Raw genomic sequence first — 9,724 nt, 5'->3', positions numbered from 1 at the left:
GTCCTGACGCTATTTAGAGTTGTTTGCCTTGCTGCTTACAGAGCTTTCCTGTGGCACAAAATGTTTCAATCTCTGAGGAAACCGTTACACAACAGCTCTGCAGGCTGCTGAGGAAGAAAACAAATGGTCTCACCTAGCACTCCACCCTTCTGAAGTTAATTTGGGGAACTCTGAGGTGTGAATCGACCTGCTGACCTATCCAGACTGCTAGACTCCCTGGGTGTTTTCCAGACTTGAAAGGGACTTTATTACACAGTAGAAGAGGAAGGTTACATTAACTGATACCTGTGGGTATCAAGGAAGGTAGGTAGAACCCTGGGTGAGGCTTTGGGCTGGGGATATGGTCAGGGAAGATGATGGAATTCCATCCACAGTGTGATGCTGAATCCTTCACCCCTATCAGAACACTGTGCAATCCTCCATCATTCACATGCCACTAACGCAGGCTGGGCTGTCCCTCCACACAGAAGACACTGCTCCTAAAATTCCTGTTGTCTTGGCTTCTTTGTGACTCATCATAAAAATTTCTCACACCTACCAAATATCATTCTCCATTGCCCTCCACAACTCCATCCTACATTATTCTCCTTAAATTAGTATCATGTGGTTTAACTATTGTGAACTTATTAGTTGTGGGATGGGGCTGGTGTTGCTTTCCCCAATAAAAATCTAAGATTCAGCACCGTGGACAGCACCAGACATGCACATTGTCGGTGGGTTTGGAATGAATTAAAATGTGAGTTCGCTAAAGAATCTGGACCTGGGATATTGACTTGTTGCCTCAGTGGTACCAAGTGGGATTCCATGAAAGTCTGTCTGTCTCATTCTGCTTTTTTTTCACCCCACTCTTCAGCCCTGGGACCATAAGGCCTGCATGAGGCACATATCTCCTTGCTCCTGTGTCTCAGGTAAGACACTGGAGGATGCCAATGCAGAGAATCCAGGGCCTTGGGAGAAGATGTAGGTACTAATATGTGGGACCCTACATAAAAGGGTTCTGCCCTTTTGATCACTGCACAATAAAATTTAAATATAATTAGGAAATATATGTCACTCTCAGATATGAGCTCCATGACTAGGGGTGACTGAGCAGCTAGCAGTGAGTTTAGATACTCCTTAGATGAGGCTCATTCCTACTGTTAAAATCAAGGTATTTCCTTGATACAGACCCATGTGTTTCCATGGAAACCTGTTCTATTGCCTAGGCGACCAAGGGCTCACGCTGGCACAGTTAGATGATTATTTTAAATTGTTCAGAACATTAAGGTCTACTTAGACAAAAGAAAAAAAATACACTTCTTAGCCACATTGAAACTGCCTCATTATTCCCCTATGCCACATTCAAAACTTTTCATTTTTACCCTCAGTAAATTAAGGCAAAAATAAATCTCTGACCTTATAAATTTTCTAAGTCCTTATCAACAGCAGTAAGTACACTAAAAAAGTTGCATTTGTCTGTGTCAGTGCAAAAACACAGCTCAAAGGGGTTAAGATACTTTATTCTGGCCCAGGAAGACAAATTCAGTTTACCCTAAATTCCATGTTCCAATGTGTTAACAGTTTCAGGAAGTTTTTATCATAACAGAGTAAAGAAAGCCATAAATCAGGGCTGGAGAAATGACTCAGCAGTTAAGAGCACTGGCTGCTCTCTTCCAGAGGTCCCAAGTTCAATTCCAAGCAACCACATGGTGGCTCGCTACCATCTATAGTAGGATGTAATGCCCTCTTCTAGCATTAAGTCATACATGCAGATAGAACATTCATATATATGTAAAATATATAAATAAATCTTTAAAAAAGGAAGGAAGAAGGGAAGAAAACCATAAATCAAGACACTTTTCAAAGCCATTAGTGGGAAGATCAAGTAAGTGGGTTACAGAATAGCAGGAAAATGGTAGTTATAGGTCTCTGGTTCCACCTGATGACAGTCTTTTGGTTGAGGGAATCTGAAAATCTGTTCCACATCTACTTGCATGCCATCCACCAGTACATGTGATTTTATGCATCTATTAAGTCTAAGTACACAAATGAAAGACTATGTAGAATGGGTCTTTCTGAGACTAATGCGATTCACTCCAGGGGACCATCTCCAGTTTCATCGATTCACCTGCAAACAGTGTAACCTCCTTCTCTATGGGTGAAAATAATTCTGTTGTGTGTACACATTGTCCATATCCATTCTTCCACTGTTGGACACCTGGGTTGGTTCATACTTAGTGCACATGATATGCAAGATCTCTGTGGTAGGTTGACTTGGAGTCCTGGGGTAAATCCCAAGAAGTGGTATATCTGGTGATATTGGAGCTCCATGTTTTATCCTTTCGACTCCCACAGTGGCTCCAGCAGTATACAGAGGATACAGCCTGCATCCTCACCAGCATGCTTTCTTTCTGAGTAGGTCATTCTGACTGGGATGAGACAGAGTCCTTTAACTTGTCTCCCACCTGTTCTGAAAACTCTGTTCACCTTCTAAGGCTCAATCCAAATGCTATATAGTTTTTCATAAAATAGTCACCTGTCTCCCAAGTCTATCTGACTGAACTGTCTTTGTTGCCTGTGTTGGAGGTCTTGGAAACTTGATTGGTCTTTGGTTGGCCATTTAAATATAAGGCAGGGACTGTTTCAATTTTATTCAGCTTCTTGAAGCATTTATAGAACAAATAAGTACATATTTGAAATTCTTTCTGTCCAAAAAAAATAAGAAAAATAAAATGTAATGAATAACTAATCTTGGGTTTGTGGTTGACTATAAATAGAATAATCACAAATACAATGAACACCCAGAGCTTACCTGAACATGGGGTTCACCACCCAAAGAAGACAGTGCTCTAGCTCCTAGCCATGATACCACTGCTATTTTATATGGTGACAAAATGCTAAAATGATTGCTCTAATGTAGGCTGGCAGGAAGGAGATTCATTGTAGGGTTCTAATTGTCATTGAGCACCCTCATTCTGGAACCAAGTAATTGTCACACATGCTCAGACCTGAAGAGATGAAGAAGCTCAAATTAACTGTCTGTTTTGTGGCTAGAAAAGAGACAGATGAACCAAAAGGGAGTGAGCTCATTTTATTTACAGTAGGAAGAAATATCATGCTGGATACTGGACAGGGTGGCAAGCACAGATCCATGATGGGGAGACCATGAGGGAAGGGGCAGAATGGGCAGCCTGAGTCTGCAGAGGGTTGATGTTACTTTTGGTCACCGGTTCACCTGCTTACCGCCAGCAGCACTGGTGCTTGGCAGCTGTGTTTCCTGACAGCATCACTATGGTGTTTTGGAAAGAGATTAGCTTAACATGACAGCTTAAGTAATTATTTTCTCTCCTACCTCAGGTCCTGAAAATTGAAAGGTCAGGAATGCTGAAGGATTACTGAGGGTAGAAAAGAAGCTAAGGAAATAAAAACTACAGGGGAAAGTTCCACTAGATGGGTGTGGGCAAGACTGGCACTATACCCTGCATGGCTCCAGACAAATTTGGTGCTCTAGAACATGATGAGACCAGTGCTGGGGGTGTAGACTTCCTCCTGAAAAAGTTGTTCTGATCAGAGCTGGGGCCATGAGACATGCCCAGCCAGGGCTTGTGCCCTGGGTCTAAACCCTAGAGTGTTTGCTATGCAAACAGCTTAACCTGGAAGGAGCTGTATCAGTTTAAGATGGCAGGTGAAGCAGAGCAGGTGTGGGATAGGGGACAGGATTCTGCAGGTATGTGGTATTGTGATATCCACAACAGGTGCCTTGGAAGGAGGGACACTGCAACACTGAACACATCCTAACATTTTTCAAAGTGGTATGAAGGTCTAGATCTGACACAAGTGAGACTCAGTAGCAGTTCACAGCAAGGGAAGTCACATGAATTCGATACACTTAACTTGTACATATTACGTTTTTAATAAAAGTATCTAGTAGGTAATTTTCATAAATGCATACATAAAATTATCACATTTTATTTCATTAACTGATTATTGTCCCACTTTGCATTTTTAGATTTTAGTGGTTTGAGTCTTTTATCATTATACTGTAAAAATATGTACAGAACTTGATTTTGTTTTAGTTTATACTCACTTCAATTCATATTTTTCTGAATGTATAAGTTGTGAGGACTTTAAACACATATATTTTATTATTACTTTAGATTTGTGTGAAACTTTCTTTTAGCCATATAACAATTTTTCTAAAATGAAGAAAACCATGTTTTGAAGAGGAAGCATATATTTCTAGATAAATTATCTTATTATTAAATATTGGTGAGCAGTGACAAGACTCTCAGAAAAGGCAATACTGATTTAACTAAGGCATCTTTAACTCACATGACTTTGATATTTAGCAATTTTTAGTCATTAAACACTGATACCTCTACATATGCTTTTAAATGTTACCCTATGAGCATCCATTTGTCAAAATAGAAGACAGGATGCACTATGTCTCAGTGTGACTTCTAAATCCAAACTGTGAGCAACATGAACTCTAGTTTGAGTTCCTGCCAAAACCTACTAGAACCTGGCTAGATGCTGGCCTAATTCCAAATATTTCCCAGTCAGTGATAATGAAATAGGTTATGAGCACCATGAAAAATGGAGCCCCTGGCTGAATGTGCAAGTGCTTGTACCTGTGATCCCCACACTTGGAAAGTAAAGACAAAGGAATCAGAAGTTCAAGGACAACCTGCTACACAGGCCCATGTAGGCTGTACACAAGTCCCTGTCAGAACACACACACACACACACACACACACACACACACACACACACACACAGGTCAAGGACCCTCAGAGAACTGAGAAAAGAGAAGCAGCAAGGAAATGTTGCAGAAAGAAAGTGGATGAGTGAATCTCAATAGCTGCTCAGTTAGTGAAATTCAAGTCTAGGAATATGAATGAGGAAGGAAGCTACACTATTGAAACATAACAAGCCAGCTGTGAGCAGCTTTAACTTCACCTATTTTCCGTTGTTGTAACAAAATACCCCAGACTGTATAATTTGTAAAGAAAGGGGATTATTTGGCTGACCTTGTTGGAGACTGAAAGTCTGAACAGTATGGGAGCTGTCTGTATTGCACCATGGAGGATAGTATGGAAAGAGCATATGGGAGAGGGAGACATCACATGGTGAGAGATGATGCCAGAGACAGGGAGGGGTCAGTCTTGCTCTGTTAAAATAGTCCACTCAAGAGAATGGACCAGGGACTCATGAGAGCCACTTTAATCTCTTATGAGGACAGTGTATTAACTGCCCTGATGGTATGTATGTCACTGTGTCCAAGGACAATATACTAAAGGACAAGATGGCATTCTGTTGTATCCATCATGGCTCCAGGGGCTTGGCCCTGACTGGGGCAGCCAGGGAATGAAGAAATGGCAGACAGCTGCATACACAGACATCCAAACACTCAATGCTGAACTGGGTTCTCAGATGGTGAAAGCTCAGTGTATTTATTATAGTGGCTTACAGAGAGACTTGGTTATCACATGCAGATCAACCAGGAGGCAAAGCACACAGCTGGATCAAGGAGGATCAATATTTAAGCTGTAAGTATCTGGGTGGGGGTGAGGAGGTGGCGTAGGATGGTGGTGGCCATTTTCTGCATACACTGTCAACACCTTGCATACACTGTCAACACCTGCACACAGATCAGGACGGAACGCTTTGCCATGCCTCCATGGGTCTGTGGTCTTTGACATGACGATGCCCATGTCAACAGCACACATAGACTCAAGACTTCACTCATGCATGGCTTCCTTAATTCTCTACAGAATTCCACCAGACCTCACCACTTCCTAACATCACCATACTAGAGACAGACCATTCAACACATGAATCCTAGAGGGTCACATTCACACCATACCCAAACCCCTCAACAACTGTTAGAAATAAATATGAAAATCAGGAAAACAATCAAGTGGTATGCTGTAATCAGTGCTTTCGGTAATCAATAGATAATTAAAGAGCTGCCACCACCAACCTTTGTGGGGTATGAGTAAATAATACAATGCAAGCGATTCATATGGCTGGATGAATGAATGAATAAAAATATACACATAATAAAATATACATACATGCATAATTAATAGCTGGCTAGACACACAAGTACAAATGTAAAAACAGAGGCAACAGATGCTAGATATGCACAAATAATAGGAATGGCTAGTGATAGTCAATGGATGGTTTAATAACGGGGATAAATAACAAGATGAAAGGCATGAGATGGATGGACAAAGCTCTAACATTCCAAACAAATCAATGGAGCTGTCCAATAGGAACCTGAAAAGGAACATTTATTTTGAAGCCCAAACCTTGTCTTGCCTCGCCTGACAGAAACAGTATCTGAAGTTGTGAGGGTAGATCAACTCAGCAAGAAAAATAAAAGGGGGGGGGGGGAGAGAAAGAGTAGGAGGAAGGTAGGGGAGGGGATGAGAGAGAACCCTGCAGTACATCTCAGTTATCAAGGGAACACCAGGACAGATGGACACCACATCCAGAGGGTGTGTAGCAACACTGAAGTCAAAGGAATCTGCCCCACTTATGTTCCTGAGTGGGTGTCTTTGATAATCACTTTGAAAAACAGAGTATAAATAAAAGTCTGTGGGTGGTGACATAACAATATCCTTGTTTTCAGCTCAACTGAGTCTGCCCTGCCCTGCCCACCAGAGGTGTGGGGATCCACTCAGTTCAGACCAGGTGACTCCCACAGTTTCTTGTGGCTAGAACAGCCAGCAAAGCCCGTCTTTAACCCATTCCCCCAAAGTCTCTTCACCAGCTCCCCATTTCAAACTCAGAATGGGAGATGACACCCTTTATGGCCACACTGCACACCTGATGCCAATTTGTGGCACTCAGATCTTTATATTGTGAACATGGACTTTGTTATCATCCACTTGCATCTCTAGATCCCTCTCTGGTGGTTGTTTTGCTCTGCTGGTTAACCAAGATTCTCCTGGGGAAAAGATAGGGAACCCAACTGCAGTACGCTCACCTCTTTTGCATTACATCTCCTCTCTGTCATAGCCATAGTCCTATCACAGACAAGGAGGAACTCTGTGGCTGCAAAAGTCGTATTTAGCACTAGACAATGCTGACTTTTGGCCAGTGTCTTAGGGTTTTTATTGCTGTGAAGAGACACCATGACCATGGCACCTCTTATAAAGAAAACATTTCATTGGGGTGGTTTGCTTACAGTTTCAAAAGGTTCAGCTCCATGATCATGTGGGCGGGGAGCATGGTAGCGTGAAGACAGACATGGTGATGGAACAGCTGAGGGCCCTACATCTTGCAGGCACAGGAAGTCAACTGCGACACTGGGTGGTATCCTGAGCTTAGGAAACTTCAAAGCCCGCCCCCACAGTGACACACTTCCTCCAACAAGGCCATACCCACTCCGACAGAGTCACACCTCCTAGTAGTTGCCACTCCCTATGCGATTACGGGAGCCAATTTCATTCAAACTACCATAGCCAGAAAGAACGTATGAGATGGTAAACATTAAAATTTAGTAATCATGTTCTATATGATGACCATTATTCTTTTCTGTAAATGAATTCCACCAATGATGACCTCTCTTGGAACAATTGCTCTATTAATAACTGGGCACACAATCCATGCAAAAGTGTAAAAAAAAACAAAAACAAAAAGATATGTACATGGTTTAAAGAATGCTTAAACAGCAAATGTCCAGGTCCAGAAGCAGAACCCACTGGCTTCCCACCCAGAGTCTTGGGATGCTCTTCCTGATCAAATCTTTCCTTTCCCTATAAAGAGCTGTGATAATCTTTGCTGCTTTTAATAGTTTTACACTTACGTACTTATCCTTAATACTGTAGTTTGAAGAGCGTTCAAGAACTCCCAAAACTACCCAGTACTAGGGAGGCAGAGGCAGGTGGATCTCTGTGGGTTCAAGGACAGCAGAGTCTACATAGTGAGTTCCAGGACAGCCTGAGTTACATAGTGAGACCCTGCCTTAAACAAAACAAAATAAAAACTAAACAAAAACAAAAGAAGAACTCTCAAAATTAGAATGACCACACCATATCCATTCTTTGGCTTGCTTTTTTTAACCAGATGTTGTGATCTACCTGTTATTGTAGCACAGTTTTCCTTTTTTATTACTATACCATATTTCACAGCACAGTTATAATTTGTCCATTTGATTATTGACACAAGTCTGGGTTGGATGGTGGTTTTAGTTAGTTCAAATAATATCAAGAGCAACCGATTCTGAAATAGCCAAGTTGCAATAAGTACTGTCTTTTTGTTTACTAGACGGCAACACTTCTTCAAAAGATCATTATATTGGATCACAAACATACAGATTATCCTTGTTAAAAACTTGTTACTATGGTGTGTGTGTGTGTGTGTGTGTGTGTGTGTGTGTGTGTGTGTATGTGCACCTGCACAAGCACTGGTGTTTACATGCAGGTATGTGCACAGGGATGCCAAAGGAAAAATCTTTCCTCAGATACTATGGTTTTTATTTTTCCTTGGTTTATGTTTGTTGGAATGGGGCTTCTTATTAGTCTGTGACTCATAACTCAGGCTATGACGGCTGGCCAGCAAGCCTCAGGTTTCCATGTCTCCACCTCTTCAGAGCTGCAATTAAAGACAAATTCCTACCACTATCCTTGCCCCCCCCCTTTTTTTTCCTTTTCTTTTGTGAATTCTGGGTATTGAATTCAAGTCCATTACTGTCAGACTCTTAAAAGTGGTCTCTGGTCTGGCAGGTGCCTAATGGCACTGCATTGTGATCTTCAGTTCCCAGCTGTGGTTATCAATGAGGATGCCAGTATTTGCATATATTTGTCATTTGCATTTTCTTATCAGTGCTGCATCTGTTTAAGTCTTCTACCTCCTTTAAAAAAAGTTTTCTATTTCTCATGGTTTGGTATAATGAATAGATCATAGATGAGTATGGAAAGTTTTGCATTGTGACTTGTCTTTTCTATCCATTTTATGACATTGTTTGGTTTGGGGTAGATGAATTTGTCCCTAAAATATGTATTTTCAAGGCTGCAGCAATGTGTCTCAGCTGCTGAAAGCAATGGCTTCTCTTCCAGAGGTTCAGGGTTCAATATCCAGCAAGCATGGGGCAGCTCACAACTGTCTGTAATTCCAATCCCAGGAGATCTGACACTGTCTTCCAAAGACACTACATACATGCAGTACACAGACATACATGCAGGCAAAACAGCCACACATGCAAAATAATAAATAATTTTTCCCTTTACAACCCCCAAATTACATTTTCTCATATAGGTCCACCACAGAATTTGAAATATTTTTTGAATTGGAAAGATACTGAAAAACATACAATATATAATGTATAACACCCTCAACAAAGACTCAGATGGCACCCTTCTACAGCAAAACCTCTTAGTTACATAAGTGACAAATAAAGTCTCACGCTATTTTAGCTCCTCTCTTCCCCCCTCTCTTACACACACACACACACACACACACACACACCAATGAGTTCCAAAGAGTTTGGTATTTCAGAGATTGGGAAATTTTTATAATCAGTACAATTTACAGTTGCAAGAGTACAGGCATAATTGAATTAGTAAAAGTCAAGAGGAACCTCCTGTCAAAACCATCTGGAACTTGTCTGTAGAAAGATTGTGTGATTGTGTGTGTGTGTGTGTATTTGAATCACCTACTAGCACCATTACTCATTTCTCTAGAAACATGTACACTTTTCTAAACTTTACTTGTACTCAACTGTTTATAAGATCCT

The sequence above is a fragment of the Phodopus roborovskii genome, unplaced genomic scaffold (assembly GCF_943737965.1).
Source record: "Phodopus roborovskii unplaced genomic scaffold, PHOROB, whole genome shotgun sequence".
In the NCBI taxonomy this organism is placed as follows: Eukaryota; Metazoa; Chordata; class Mammalia; order Rodentia; family Cricetidae; genus Phodopus; species Phodopus roborovskii.
Note: the sequence above shows the minus strand (reverse complement) of the source record.